This window comes from Bombina bombina, chromosome 5 (genome assembly GCF_027579735.1).
Source record: "Bombina bombina isolate aBomBom1 chromosome 5, aBomBom1.pri, whole genome shotgun sequence".
NCBI lineage: Eukaryota > Metazoa > Chordata > Amphibia > Anura > Bombinatoridae > Bombina > Bombina bombina.
This window is the reverse complement of record NC_069503.1, coordinates 366,873,631-366,889,675: the sequence shown is the minus strand read 5'-3', so window position 1 is coordinate 366,889,675 and position 16,045 is coordinate 366,873,631. Positions and strand designations below refer to the sequence as shown.

The following is a 16,045-nucleotide window of genomic DNA, read 5'->3' as shown; positions in this document are numbered from 1 at the left end:
GGCTGAATTATCACACTTCAAACGGTCTAAAGACAGCTGCTTCATAAATTGTCCGCCTGCTCTGAGGCTGCGGACATCAATCCGCCTGATCCTATATGATTGGGCCGATTGCCCGCGAATCTGCAGAGGGCAGGATTGCACAAGGAGTTCACATGAACTGCTTGTGCAATGATAAATGCTGACATCGTATGCTGTCAGCATTTATCGATGTGCAGAGGACATGATACGTTACATTGTATCATGTCCGCTCGCACTTTCATAAATCGACCCCCATATCTCTAGTTTCATTAATATTTTTCTCTTCATACCCTCGTTCTAGAAATTTATTTTTCAGTAGTTCAGATTGGTGTTCAAAATCTTCATTATAGGTGCAGTTTTTTTTTTTATATACGTAAAAATTGACCCTTAGGGATATTCTCCTTCTATTTTTGGTGGTGGCAGCTAATTTCTATGAACATAACTATTGGCGTCAACTTTTTTTGAAGTGTGTTTTGGTATTTAATTTATTTGCTTTAATGAAAATTTCAAAATCCAGAAATTTTATACTTGATTTGCTTATTTCATAGGTGAAATTAAGGTTACATGTATGGTCATTCATTGATGCAACAAAATCCCCAAAGGATTTTTCTGCCCCACGCCACAATAATTATAATGTTGTCAATATATCTTTTATAGGATACCAGGCTTGTTCCAAGTGGCTGAGCCTTCAGCAAGATCGTATTCTTTTTTTCTGGTGGCATGTATACTGTTACACCAAAGGGCCTAATTACGATGATTGACTTTGGCTGCTGGTATAAATGATTAGACTTGCGGGAATCCCCTCCAACTGACTTTCTACCTACTCCTTAGGCATGGATGTTATTTTTGAGGTGGAGTCTGCCTTATTTGTAGTATTCCCTTAATATAGATGGGACTTATGGGGCTTGTGTTAAATTGGGGGATTGTCCAGTGTCTTATTAAGATGAGCTTTGTGTATAAAAGGAGTTTGTGTTTTCCAATAAAATCAGTTCCTGATTCACGTGAATGCTAGTATGTCTAGTTATTTGGTTGGCTCCTGCTAAAATCATTTTCCTGGGCTACATAGCAGCCTTTTCCAGGTAGAGAAAGGACCCTCTGGCAGAGCTACCTAGTCTGGGTAGCCGAAGTCTGCCACAGGGTGGGACCCTGAATACTGGTGCTGTCGGGCATCAGGGGTGGCTAAAGGCTCTGGTCACTTGCCAGCTACATAGCTGCAGTCGGCAAGGAGGAAGCAGGACCCATTTGGCGGAGATACCCAGTCGGGGGTAGCCGGGGTATCCGTCACGACGGTCACACTCATCATTCTCTTTCAAGTTTCATGTTCCATAATACTGATATGCAAAGTTCTTCTGCTTTCTCACTGTATCCTGAAAATAATAAATTGTAAATATATAAAGGGTTTTTGTTTTAGTGAGCAAAATCAGCATTTTCAAACACAAATATAAGCATTAAGGAATAACTTACCATATATTTAAAGGGACAGAAAACACCAAAATATTGTTTCAGGATTTGGATAGAACATACAATTTTAAACAACTTTCCAATTTATTTCTATCATAAAATTTGCTTAATTTTCTTGTTATACTTTGCTGAAGGAACAGCATTGAACTACTGGCAGCTAATCGAACACATCTAGTTAGCCAATCACAAGAGACTAATGTGTGCAGGCACCAATCTGCAGCTAGCTCCCACTAGTGTAGGATATGTGCATATTCTTTTTCAACAAAGGATACCAAGAGAACGAAGCACATTTGAAAATAGAAGTGAATTTAAAAGTGTCTTAAAATGATATGCTCTATATAAATCATGCAGGTTTAATTTTAACTTTTTTATCCTTTTGATAATCTGAAGCTGGTATAACAAGTCATTGGAAACATTACAGAGAAAACTTTTTTTAGTACAGTGTCCTTTTAAGTATTATTTTATTTATTGCATCTAAGAGGGGGCAGTTAAATATACATTACAATGCTTTGCTTTTTTAAATATAGATATTCATTTAACATTTAACATTTTGGAGGGCATTTCACTGTCCTCCAACAGAATTATTAAAAGTTTAATTTGACTTTCGTGTCCCATTAAGCTATGTACACAACCATACATAATTACACAGCCTAGTCAATTTCCCAAAGAATAAGGAAACATTGGAATATTAAAAAAAAGAAAATCTTATATTGAAAATTGTAACGTGGAATATGCAATAAATTATCTTCAGAGAAGAACACAGACAATAACAATCTAGAACTAAGCCAGTCAGGAACAAAACTTACACGAGAATAACTTTGAAAAGAAAACTATCAGCTAGATTTAGAGTTTTGTCGGTAAGAACCCGCGTAGCTAACGCTGGCTTTTTTCTGGCTGCACCATAAAAATAACTCTGGTATTGAGAGCCCACATAAAGGCTGCGTTAGGCTCCAAAAAAGGAGCGTAGAGCATATTTAACGCAGCTTCAACTCTCGATACCAGAGTTGCTTACGGACGCGGCCAGCCTCAAAAACGTGCTCGTGCACGATTCCCCCATAGGAAACAATGGGGCTGTTTGAGCTAAAAAAAAAAACTAACACCTGCAAAAAAGCCGCGTTCAGCTCCTAACGCAGCCCCATTGTTTGCTATGGGGAAACACTTCCTACGTCTGCACCTAACACCCTAACATGTACCCCGAGTCTAAACACCCCTAACCTTACACTTATTAACCCCTAATCTGCCGACCCCGCTATCGCTGACCCCTGCATATTATTTTTAACCCCTAATCTGCCGCTCCGTAAACCGCCGCTACTTACATTATCCTTATGTACCCCTAATCTGTTGCCCCTAACACCGCCGACCCCTATATTATATTTATTAACCCCTAATCTGCCCCCCACAACGTCGCCTCCACCTGCCTACACTTATTAACCCCTAATCTGCCGAGCGGACCGCACCGCTATTATAATAAAGTTATTAACCCCTAATCCGCCTCACTGACCCTATAATAAATAGTATTAACCCCTAATCTGCCCTCCCTAACATCGCCGACACCTAACTTCAATTATTAACCCCTAATCTGTCGACCGGAGCTCACCGCTATTCTAATAAATGTATTAACCCCTAAAGCTAAGTCTAACCCTAACACTAACACCCCCCTAACTTAAATATAATTTAAATCTAACAAAATTAACTCTTAATAAATAAATTATTCCTATTTAAAGCTAAATACTTACCTGTAAAATAAATCCTAATATAGCTACAATATAAATTATAATTATATTATAGCTATTTTAGGATTAATATTTATTTTACAGGTAACTTTGTATTTATTTTAACCAGGTACAATAGCTATTAAATAGTTAAGAACTATTTAATAGCTAAAATAGTTAAAATAATTACAAAATTACCTGTAAAATAAATCCTAACCAAAGTTACAATTAAACCTAACACTATACTATCATTAAATTAATTAAATAAAATACCTACAATTACCTACAATTAAACCTAACACTACACTATCAATACATCGGAACAGCCAATAGAATGCGAGCTCAATCTGATTGGCTGATTGGATCAGCCAATCGGATTGAACTTGATTCTGATTGGCTCATTCCATCAGCCAATCAGAATATTCCTACCTTAATTCCGATTGGCTGATAGAATCCTATCAGCCAATCGGAATTCAAGGGACGCCATCTTGGATGACGTCCCTTAAAGGAACCGTCATTCTTCAGTTGGACGTCGCCGGATGAAGATGGGTCCGCGGTGGAGGTCTTCAGGATGGAGCCGGTCCTCATCGGATGAAGATAGAAGATGCCGCTTGGAAGATGATGGTTGCCGGTCCGGATCTACTCTTCTTCCCGGATAGGATGAAGACTTTGGAGCCTCTTCTGGACCTCTTCAGCCACCGGATGATGGATCGTCAGCCCCCGCTTGGGTTGGATGAAGATTTTGGAGCCAGGACCGATCGGTGATACCCGGTGAGGTGAAGACAAGGTAGGATGATCTTCAGGGGCTTAGTGTTAGGTTTATTTAAGGGAGGTTTGGGTTAGATTAGGGGTATGTGGGTGGTGGGTTGTAATGTTGGGGGGGGTATTGTATGGGTTTTTTTACAGGCAAAAGAGCTGAACTTCTTGGGGCATGCCCCGCAAAGGGCCCTGTTCAGGGCTGGTAAGGTAAAAGAGCTTTGAACTTTAGTAATTTAGAATAGGGTAGGGCATTTTTTTATTTTGGGGGGCTTTGTTATTTTATTAGGGGGCTTAGAGTAGGTGTAATTGGTTTAAAATTGTTGTAATATTTTTCTTATGTTTGTAAATATTTTTTTATTTTTTGTAACTTAGTTCTTTTTTATTTTTTGTACTTTAGTTAGTTTATTTCATTGTAGTTATTTGTAGGTATTGTATTTAATTAATGTATTGATAGTGTAGTGTTAGGTTTAATTGTAGGTATTTTATTTAATTAATTTAATGATAGTATAGTGTTAGGTTTAATTGTAACTTAGGTTAGGATTTATTTTACAGGTAATTTTGTAATTATTTTAACTATTTTAGCTATTAAATAGTTCTTAACTATTTAATAGCTATTGTACCTGGTTAAAATAAATACAAAGTTACCTGTAAAATAAATATTAATCCTAAAATAGCTATAATATCATTATAATTTATATTGTAGCTATATTAGGATTTATTTTACAGGTAAGTATTTAGCTTTAAATAGGAATAATTTATTTAATAAGAGTTAATTAATTTCGTTAGATTTAAATTATATTTAAGTTAGGGGGGTGTTAGTGTTAGGGTTAGACTTAGCTTTAGGGGTTAATACATTTATTAGAATAGCGGTGAGCTCCGGTCGGCAGATTAGGGGTTAATAATTGAAGTTAGGTGTCGGTGATGTTAGGGAGGGCAGATTAGGGGTTAATACTATTTATTATAGGGTTAGTGAGGCGGATTAGGGGTTAATAACTTTATTATAGTAGTGGTGCGGTCCGCTCGGCAGATTAGGGGTTAATAAGTGTAGGCAGGTGGAGGCGACGTTGAGGGTGGCAGATTAGGGGTTAATAAATATAATATAGGGGTCGACGGTGTTAGGGGCAGCAGATTAGGGGCACATAAGGATAACTTCAGTAGCGGCGCTTTGCGGGCAGCAGATTAGGGGTTAATTATTGTAGGTAGCTGGCTGCGACGTTGTGGGGGGCAGGTTAGGGGTTAATAAATATAATATAGGGGTCGGCGGTGTTAGGGGCAGCAGATTAGGGGTACACAATGATAACGTAGGTGGCGGTCGGCAGATTAGGGGTTAAAAAAATTAATCGATTGGCGGCGATGTGGGGGGGCCTCGGTTTAGGGGTACATAGGTAGTTTATGGGTGTTAGTGTACTTTAGAGCAGTGATTTTTAACCTTTTTTTTGCCGTGGCACACTTTTTTACATTAAAAAATCCTGTGGCACACCACCATCCCAAAATGTTAAAAAAATCACACATTGTAGCCTAATACAGCATATATATATACACATACACACAAACACACACATACTGTATGTATTGTGCTGTTATGCCATGCCTCCTACAAACTACCCCTGCACTGGGAGTAAAAAACAAGCAAAGTTTAAAAAATATGTCACACTGTTGTCAGTCTGCCATGGCACACCTGAGGATCTCTCACGGCACACTAGTGTGCCACGGCACACTGGTTGAAAAACACTGCTTTAGAGTACAGTAGTTAAGAGCTTTATGAACCGGCGTTAGCCCAGAAAGCTCTTAACTACTGACTTTTTTCTGCGGCTGGAGTTTTGTCGTTAGAATTCTAACGCTCACTTCAGACACAACTCTAAATACCGGAGTTAGAAAAATCCCATTGAAAAGATAGGATACGCAATTGACGTAAGGGGATCTGCGGTATGGAAAAGTCGCGGCTGAAAAGTGAGCGTTAGACCCTTTTTTGAGTGACTCCAAATACCGGAGGTAGCCTAAAACCAGCGTTAGGAGCCTCTAACGCTGGTTTTCACGGCTACCGCCAAACTCCAAATCTAGGCCTAAGAAAGCATAGCAAATGCAGAAAGTGGAAATCCTCTGTGCCTTAAAAATAAAAAGCCCTCTTTGGATTATAAAGTGTAGCACAGAAACCACATACAATCTGATATGAGAGGAAATTATTGTTTGTTACATTTTAGGAAACAAAGAACAAACATATTGGATTTATACACTGAACACTTAAGAGTCATATGTTCTTCATAAAGACATTGACTAAGTTGCGTTTTTCTCTAATCAGCATATCCCACAATTCAAATTGTTTTTGTTAAATTCATTAATCCAATGTTTCTTTTCCAAACAGCACTGTTTTGTCAAATAGTTTAATGTCGTTAAAAAAAGCCACTATTATAATTTTAAACAAATACTTATCTTGGCCAACCTATCCAATACTTACCAGGTGAGATCCTCTCACCTGAGGGGGAATGGACAGAAATAACCACATCCCATTTTTTTGTCTATATAAACTTCTACCTGAACATCCTCCTTCATTCCTAGTTCTGTGTATTATAGGATGGTCAGAGCTAGTTTCCTCTGTACAGGTCTTACCTGGTAAGTTACAGTGGAGGCTGTCTGGCTTCTTTTGCCACCGGGCTGTTTACACGTTCCCTGGTGATTGAGGCTTTCCTTGATAGCAGGAGGCATGCTTCTTTTGCCCGATTCCTTTGTGGAGACTTACAGAGTTGATGGTATGCACTGTATGCGACAGTAGGTCGTGACCTTGGGACCCAGCGATGAGTGATGATGTCATGGGACGCATCTATAGTTGGCTTTATTAAGGGGCCTGTTTCACTCATTCTGCTGTTGCAGTGTTCTGAACGCTTCCCTGTCCTCCTTTGGAGCTGTAATTGCCTGCTATGAGTAAGAAGCCCTTTTGCTGACTGGTTTGGAGTCCTCCATATGAGTTATTCCTTCCCTTGCAAGTGATTGCCTTCTTGCAGATTCTTTACTGAAACCATGTGCAGAGCCAGCTGCCTTTATATCTTTCTTTCCTATTCTTCAGAGCCAAAGTCTGATGTTGTGCCTAAGAATTATCTGCTCTGCAATAAGCCTACTTACGAGGATTTAAAAAAAAAAACACAAAAAAACCCCTGTGTTTTAAATGCAATGGTTAAGTTTATGGAGGATTATTTGCACCTAATCAATTTACTGCTGAGTATGAATCTGTTTTTATGCAAAATTGCAATATGTCTGATTCTGAATCAGTTATACTGCTATTGGAATCCATCTGAATTTATTGCTGTGTTAATCAAACCTTGGGTATTGAAAATAGGTCTGCTGCCTGTTTCTCTGATTGGTATAATGCTAATTGTTAGTATATACTAGGTTACAATATCATTTATTATATAGCAGCAGTAATCTCCAGTAAATTGTTGGAGATCTTATCTCAGCAGTTGCCAACCAATTATAAATGTATTTATGTAACAATATATGTACTAAACTCAATATTTATCCTTTTGTTCTTGATTAGTTATCTTTATAGACACCTTGAATTATATTTATGTAAAAACTAGATTATTAATCAATTATACATGCTTATTTTGTTACACTTATTCTACACAAAACATATCATAAATTGTATCTCTAAAAATTAACCCTAGTCGCAATGAATCGCTCATTTAAAATACCACAATTTAGAATACCAGAATAGTCTATAATTAGCCAACAATTCTTAGTCCAATGCCGAAATATGGACTGCTTACTTAACAGTAGAACTTAGTTAACAATATTACAAGATACTTCACATAAATCTTACTGAATCTCAATAAGACAAAGAGAACTTTTGGAAAAGTATAATTAAGCTATTTAGCCCACAAATGGTTCTATATAACTTCAATTAAAACACCAGAAATTATATATATTATTAATGCAAGAGCCAATTTATATTCCAATATGTCTGGCCTGGAATAACCTCTTATTCAGGCACAATAAAACAAATTCTAATATATATATAGCTGTATAATAACTGTAATTAACTTATGATATTAAAATACAAAAATTATTTGTAAACATTAATATTTAGTACCAGTATACTTACTACCCTTGGTCTAATTAATATTAAATAAAAGAATACATCTCCTTCTAATTCACAGCTACAATTAAACTATAGTTTTAGAATTCCTTGCTTTAAAACATTAAAAATATAGAGCAACAGTATACATTATAAAATAAGCGAATTTGAAAGTTTCAGCTTTTTCAGATAAATCCGTTCGCCTTCATATGAGAGGTATTGCAATTATGGAAAAAGAAAAGTTAGGCCCAGTTTTGCTTTAAAGAGACTGTGTTCCAAAGGCAGCAGGTTGTCAGTCAGTCAAAATTTCAGCAAAGACCCTTTTTCTCCTGTGCATCAGGATTTTATGTCAAGTCATAAAGCCCACATCAATTTTAATCATTGGTGAATATTCGGATACGCCCTTACCGAAGCTTCTCTCTGATAGGCCCTTCGAAACTGAACATCTCATTGGCTTACTGGGAATGTATGGGTTTTAACAGTCAACCTGTTTAACAGATGTAAATGCTTTTGCTTACAATAGAATTACAAAGGCAGCCTCATTAATACACTTTCATATTCAACAATCAATATGATTTCCGTATTTTACAAACCGACGCGTGTTTCTGATATCTATCTGGTCAATCTGAATGTGTTTTAGCGTTTGTTTTCATTCTGATTAAATGCACACCTAACCTGTAGCCTAGATACTAATGTGATGTCTTTTCGTGAAATGCAATTTTCGCAAGGTAATTGTGAATGCGTTTACGTAATAATGTCTAAAAAAGCGTAATAGCGTTAATCATATCCTTAAATACATTAATTATTTTTTATGTAAAGAGATTATTAAATGAGCTTACCTTCAGATGAGAGTGGCAGGTTCCCTGTATCGACTCCTCCGATACCGACTATGGCCACCTCGGAGATGCTGGGACGCAACATTTCCTCCCATCGGGAATACTCCCCAATCATTTCTGGACCGCCACCGGTCCCTGTTATATATTGGTTCTCCCTCGAGAGCTTTCTTTTGAGTTCCATTTTGCAGTCCCGGTAGCAATGCTGTATGGACTTGACATCCCTGTTCTGGCCCCCACTGCATTAACGGCATCCGTGATCTCCAGCCATAGCTTCCTCTTCTCCCTAGGGGTGACCTTCTGAGCCTGCAGCCTCCTAGCCCTCTTCATATAAGCCTCTATGAGGGCCTCCTTCTCCTCCATAGTATATATCGCCTCCCTAGTCAGCTTGGCTTTCGCCTGTGATGTGAGCCTCTGTTTTCCGGACTGTGAAGCTCTACGCTGGCCGCCACTGGGCCCAGCCACTTGTTCATCTTGAACAAAGTGGCCGGGTACACCCACCTCTTCCTCCCCCCCTTCCTCCCCCCCTTCCTGTCTTGTTCCTCTTCCTCTCCCTCTCCCCTGACCCCCTCCCCCTCTTCTGACTAACCTCCTCCTGACCTCCTCTATAATCTCTTTTCTAAACTGATTCCTGAGGAACTCTAATAGTCCCCCACTTCCAGACATACTCAACCAAAAAGTGAATGTGCCCAAATGAAAGGGGGGCAAAATAAATAACACAAATGAAAACAAGTGCTCAAAGTGTGAAAGGGATATAAATAAAAGAGGGTAAGGAGTATTAAACAGACAAAAATCTATAAAAAGACTAAAATGAGGATATGTAAACAAAATCTAACTATGGGATGGGTATGGGGCTTACAGGGAATGGGGTATGGGATGAAAGGGAATGGGGCATGAGATGAAAGGGAATGGGGCATGGGATGAAAAGGAATGGGGTATGGGATTACAGGGAATAGGGTATGGGATGAAAGGGAATGGGGTATGGGATGAAAGGGGATGGGGTATGGAGTGTAGTATGAGAGGGGATGGGGTATGGAGTGTATGGAGTGTTATTGATAAGTGTATGTATGTATTGAATGTGTTTGTGTGTACATGTGTTAAGTATTCAGAAAAACCACTCACACAGTCACCCAAACAAACTCTCACTCACTACCACTCTCTCACTACTCACTAAATCTCACACTACCACTAACTATTTCACACTACCACTAACTCACTTTATCTCACATTACCACTAACTAACTCACTCACTAAATCTCACAATACTCTCTAATCTCACAAAAACTCTCTAATCTCCAAAATTCTCCAGCAACACAGTCAAAGAAGCCATGTTTGTGGCGTGCTTATATACCCTATGTAAATGTTTAATGATGTACCGGTTTGCCTTGTAAACTATGTTCAGGTGTGCTTTGTTAGTAATTAGTATGTGTGCAGTGTGTATTAGTTGTGTGAATTTGCTCATGCTCAAATTGAGTTTGTATTTGTGGAATGTGTATAATGTGATGATGTCATAGTGATCGTTTTCCATAACATTGTCCCCAAAAATTAACATTAAATGTAAATCCATATTTGTGATGGTGTCGTATTTGTGAAGTGGTGAAAATGTTTATTTAAACTAATGTTCCGTAATCTTGAATGCAAATGTTTCGTTTGTGTATGACCGTGCAAATCTTTTTTAGTGTTGTTTTGTTCCGTGTTGTAAGATAATCAGGTATTTCTGTATTCCTCGTTTAGTGTAAATCATGTTTATTGTTTTTCTTTTCCGAATGTGTAAAGCGTATGTGCTATGTTGTGTGATTGTTGTTAGTACATTTGCTGTGTGTTTTTGTTGTGCATTATATGGTATACGTAATATAACAGAGCAGTCCGTATTTCTCTCAAGATAGAGTGTTAGCTGAAAAATGCGTGCTTCTTTGATTTCTCATTGATCTCTATGGAAGAATGTTTGATTACTCGTATAAAATAAACGCGGTAGTCGTGTTACCAAGACGCGTTACGAGGTTGTTTTGAGACTTGTAATACCAACGTTAAGAAAAGTGTGCAAAGGAAATAAAGTATGTGTAACTAACGCACCCCCCCTAACGCAAAACTCGTAATCTAGGCGTAAGTCTTTCAGTTATCCTTCCATAGCCTTATAAGGGTGTGGCTGGTTTAAAGCATTTGGATGCAGGGATTAACCCTCTGCCTTCTTTTGGCAAATGTGTTTTTGACATTACATAGAGTTATGGGGGAAGATTTATTAAATGTCGGGCAGACATGATCCACTATAGCTTACGACCACTGCTTCTTAATTTGTTTCCGGCGAGCCGAAAACATCGGGCGGAGCAAGCAGTATCGGCTGCTTGATCAATCTCCCCCTTGGAGTCTTTTTGGAAGCTTTGTTTTTTGTAAAACAGAAAAGTGTTTTTTATTAGTTCTTTTTGCTGCACTTCTCCCATAGGTGGATCATCCTGGATGCAATAAAAAGCAAAGAAAAACAAACACATGAAATATTGTATATCTAATTTGTATTTCTTACCCAGAGTTCTCTGGTGCATGGAGGTTTCCTGACTTATGGATATGGAGCATATTCATTAAAGAAACTATATATTATTGAATCCAGATATTATACTTCTCTGAAATAAATATATATATATATCTTACTCAGTTACATTAAAGGGACAGTCTACACCAGAATTTTTATGGTTTTAATAGATAGATAATCCCTTTATTAACCATTCCCCAGTTTTGCATAACCAACACAGTTATATAAATACACTTTTTACCTCTGTGATTACCTGGTATCTAAGCCTATGCAAACTGCCCCCTTATTTCAGTTATTTTGACAGACTTGCATTTTAGCCAATCAGTGCTGACTCCTAGGTAACTCCACGTGTGAGCACAGTGTTATCTATATGACACATATGAACTAACACCCTCTAGTGGTGAAAAATGGTTAAAATGCATTGAGATAAGAGGCGGCCTTCATGGTCTAAGAAATTAGCATATGGACCTCCTGGGTTTAGCTTTCAACTAAGAAAAACAAGAGAACAAACAAAATTGGTGATAAAAGTAAATTGGCAAGTTGTTAAAAATAACATGCCCTATCTGAATCATGAAAGTTTATTTTGGACCAGACTGTCCCTTTAACTTATGTATTACAAAGTCCTTAACATGTGTCTGCTAACTATCTGTATTTCTTTGGTTGCTCTACACATTTGTTGTGTTTTTTTATATTCTGAACATCCTTTATTGTTGTTGTTATTATTATTATTAAAAATTTCATAGCACTGTAGAAATAAATGATAGTAATAATAATAATACTAATAATAAAGGATGTTTTTTCTTTATCTTATATCACTAAATCTTATTATGTTTTCATTGTTATACATCTTTATATGCTTGGTAAGTTGTGAAAACCTATTTAAAATAAAACAAAACAAATTTTAAAAAAATGGACTGATCCTCTTTTTTTTGCCCAATATAGCAGAAAACGTTCAGGATGGCAATAACCTGCAAATGGTACAAACTATCTCAGAAAGAGAAGAAAACTACTATCAAAATATTGCTACAGCAAATATACAGTGAAATGGTCTGTGCTCACAACTCCAGTCAGTAGTGTAAGGAAGAATGGACCATGGGTTAGCTTATCTAATGCATCATTAGTAATATAGTTACATCATCATCTGAAAAGATATATTTACCACAATATTGTTTAACCCAGCAAAAGCCCCAGCTCTCATTCACACCAATGGTACCGATGATCAAAAATTCAGCGACATGAAGAGAAATTATTTCAAATGTTCTGCCTTTTTTGAGAATTTCTATATTGCAATGCATGTGTCTCTCATTCAATTCCACCATTTTCAAGCTACAATTTGCCTTTCTAAACTTCTCACAGTCAGGGGCGGAACTACCATTAATGCAGCAGGTACAGTAGAACCAGGGCACGAGTGCTGGGAGGGCCGGATTATTCAATCTATACATAGAAATGTGCAGAATGTGTACAATTCCAATGCAGGAGAACATTTTGTTAGTGCTTTTTCTATATATACTGTATCTGCCTATTATCTATCTACTAAAAATCATTATACAAAGCAGCATGTATATTATTGCAATTGTTTACTACGGAGTTACCTTTGGGTGGGCCCAAAAATATTTGTGTCCCAGTACCGTCTGCTGAGTAGGTCCATTACTGCTCGCAGTACTTACGAGACTGTTTAGGTTATCTTGCAAGAGCAAATCATCAGGTCCTTAGAAATGAGGTATCTGTCATAGAGCTTCTGGAGGAAAAACAAAGGCCTACCACTTTGTACAACTTTAGAATCAAGACAAAAGCAGCTATAGAACATATAGGACTAGATTACGAGCGGAGTGCTATTTTGCATGTTAACTTTGCTAGATGGAAGCTTTTTGCATGCATCGGGTTGCACTCGTATTACAAGAAAAATGTAAAAAATTAGCACACAAGCAAAAATCCGACACGCACAAAAAAGGTGAACTTTGGATATTGTGACCTTGTTAATATATTCTCCCATCAGCACTCCAGGGGGAGTATAGCTAAAGTATGACATAGTTGTAGACAGTATGTGGGAGTCAGCCGGTTGTTCCAAGGGGGTGTAACCTGTACTTTGAATGGGATACATCGTCAGCAGTGAGATATATTCCAATCTCTGAAGTACAGGTTACGAGTAGGGAAAGTAAGGTCACAAAGGCATTATCTTAAAGGGACAGTATACAAACATTTTTATATAACTGCATGTAATATACACTACTATAAAGAATAATATGCACAGATACTGATATAAAAATCCAGTATAAAACCATTTAAAAACTTACTTAGAAGCTTCCAGTTTAGCTCTGTTTAAAAGGTTACTGGAACACCCACTGAAAGTGGGAAATATCAGACACTCCCCCTTCCTTTGCATATGAAAAGACCCTTTACACAAACAGAAGCAAGCTGGAGTAGGTATACGTCGGTATTCTCATAAAACTTTGGGGCTTGGTTAGGCGTCTGAAAATCAGAGCAATGTTAATTAAAAATAAGCAAAACTATCCATTTAAACAAAAAAAGAAACTGTATAGGCTTTATAAATGGATCATCTACAAAACATTTATGCAAAGAAAAAGCTAGTGTATAATGTCCCTTTAAGTGTACCGAAACAGAAACCGTTTTTGTCTGCTCTGTGTGGGAACACTTCAAATACACCCCCCACCTGCAGAAAGTGCCCACAAGTGGCAATGTCGGCGATGTTTTGCTGACGTAGCGCTCCCCATTATAACCTATGGGAGACACATCACCACTCGCTGGCACTTTGGGGGTCCGCCCTAGACTTCAATGGAGCATGCAAACGGCAAAAAAAAACTAACACCCATACTTGCACACTAATCCAATAGCATTTATTTAAGTGTGCTAAACCTGACATGAATAATTAATATTTCCATTGTTCATCATATATAAGAACATGTTCTATTTATTGTTAAATAAATATTTATATATTATATGATTTTTTTTGGTAAAATATATATCTATAGCTATACCTATATATAGATATAGATAGATAGGTATATATATATATATATATATATATATATATATATATATATATATATATATATATATATATTGATGTAGATATATAGATAAAGAGATCATATTCCCCTATGTGAAAAACATTGAAATGTGAAATATTGAAATGTGAAATATTTACAGTACATATACAGTTAATAACTTTATTAAATATTAAAAGGATATGAAACCAATTTTTTTCCCTATGATTCTAATATGAATTACTCTGAGGCCGTCGACATCAATCCACCCGATCCTATACGATCGGGCTATTTAACACCCTCTGCTAGCGGTTGATTAGCCGCGAATCTGAGGGGGGCAGTTTGCACAAGCAGTTCAGCGTAGGCTGTCGGCATTTATCGACTACATCGTATCATGTCCGCTCGCACTTTAATAAATTGGCCCCATTATATCTATTTATGTGCTTTGTGACCTGGATATCCTGGCTTACAAAAACAATAATCACAGCCTTACTATTATGTTGCTAGTTGTATTAGCCTTCTGGTCTGTGGATGATAATTTATGTAAACATTAACGTGTGCTTGTTTAAACATGTTCAGACATAATCCATCTGTTAATATTTAAATATGTTTTTATTGCACTTTTAATATTAATTTAAATTTTGAGAAACATATTGGAAGGCAATAACATTTTAAAAAAATGCAAAAGCAGCATTTGAGTAAAACATGTCTCCCATAATTGTCACCTTGCATATTAGGCCCGTCTTTAGCACTGCGGAATCTGTTGGCGCTCTACAAATAACTGATAATAATAATAATAATAATAAATATTTGAAAAAAAATTGTTTTTTTGTTTTATGATGAAAATATTGCTTTCTTATATATAATTTATATATATATGTATGTGTGTGTATATATATACAGGGAGTGCAGAATTATTAGGCAAATGAGTATTTTGACCACATCATTCTCTTTATGCATGTTGTCTTACTCCAAGCTGTATAGGCTCGAAAGCCTACTACCAATTAAGCATATTAGGTGATGTGCATCTCTGTAATAAGAAGGGGTGTGGTCTAATGACATCAACACCCTATATCAGGTGTGCATAATTATTAGGCAACTTCCTTTCCTTTGGCAAAATGGGTCAAAAGAAGGACTTGACAGGCTCAGAAAAGTCAAAAATAGTGAGATATCTTGCAGAGGGATGCAGCACTCTTAAAATTGCAAAGCTTCTGAAGCGTGATCATCGAACAATCAAGCGTTTCATTCAAAATAGTCAACAGGGTCGCAAGAAGCGTGTGGAAAAACCAAGGCGCAAAATAACTGCCCATGAACTGAGAAAAGTCAAGCGTGCAGCTGCCAAGATGCCACTTGCCACCAATTTGGCCATATTTCAGAGCTGTAACATCACTGGAGTGCCCAAAAGCACAAGGTGTGCAATACTCAGAGACATGGCCAAGGTAAGAAAGGCTGAAAGACGACCACCACTGAACAAGACACACAAGCTGAAACGTCAAGACTGGGCCAAGAAATATCTCAAGACTGATTTTTCTAAGGTTTTATGGACTGATGAAATGAGAGTGAGTCTTGATGGGCCAGATGGATGGGCCCGTGGCTGGATTGGTAAAGGGCAAAGAGCTCCAGTCCGACTCAGACGCCAGCAAGGTGGAGGTGGAGTACTGGTT

The 16,045-nt window shown here is 37.4% G+C and overlaps 1 long non-coding RNA gene across 1 annotated transcript in view; it reads right to left on the bottom strand.

Moving 5' to 3' along the window:
• Positions 1-474: 474 nt before the first annotated feature.
• LOC128660373 (uncharacterized) overlaps positions 475-16,045 on the bottom strand; it is a 233,830-nt gene continuing 218,259 nt past the window's right edge. Inside the window, exon 2 of the long non-coding RNA XR_008402523.1 lies at positions 475-1,385. This is a non-coding gene — a long non-coding RNA (uncharacterized LOC128660373). The remainder of the gene's footprint in view (positions 1,386-16,045) is intronic.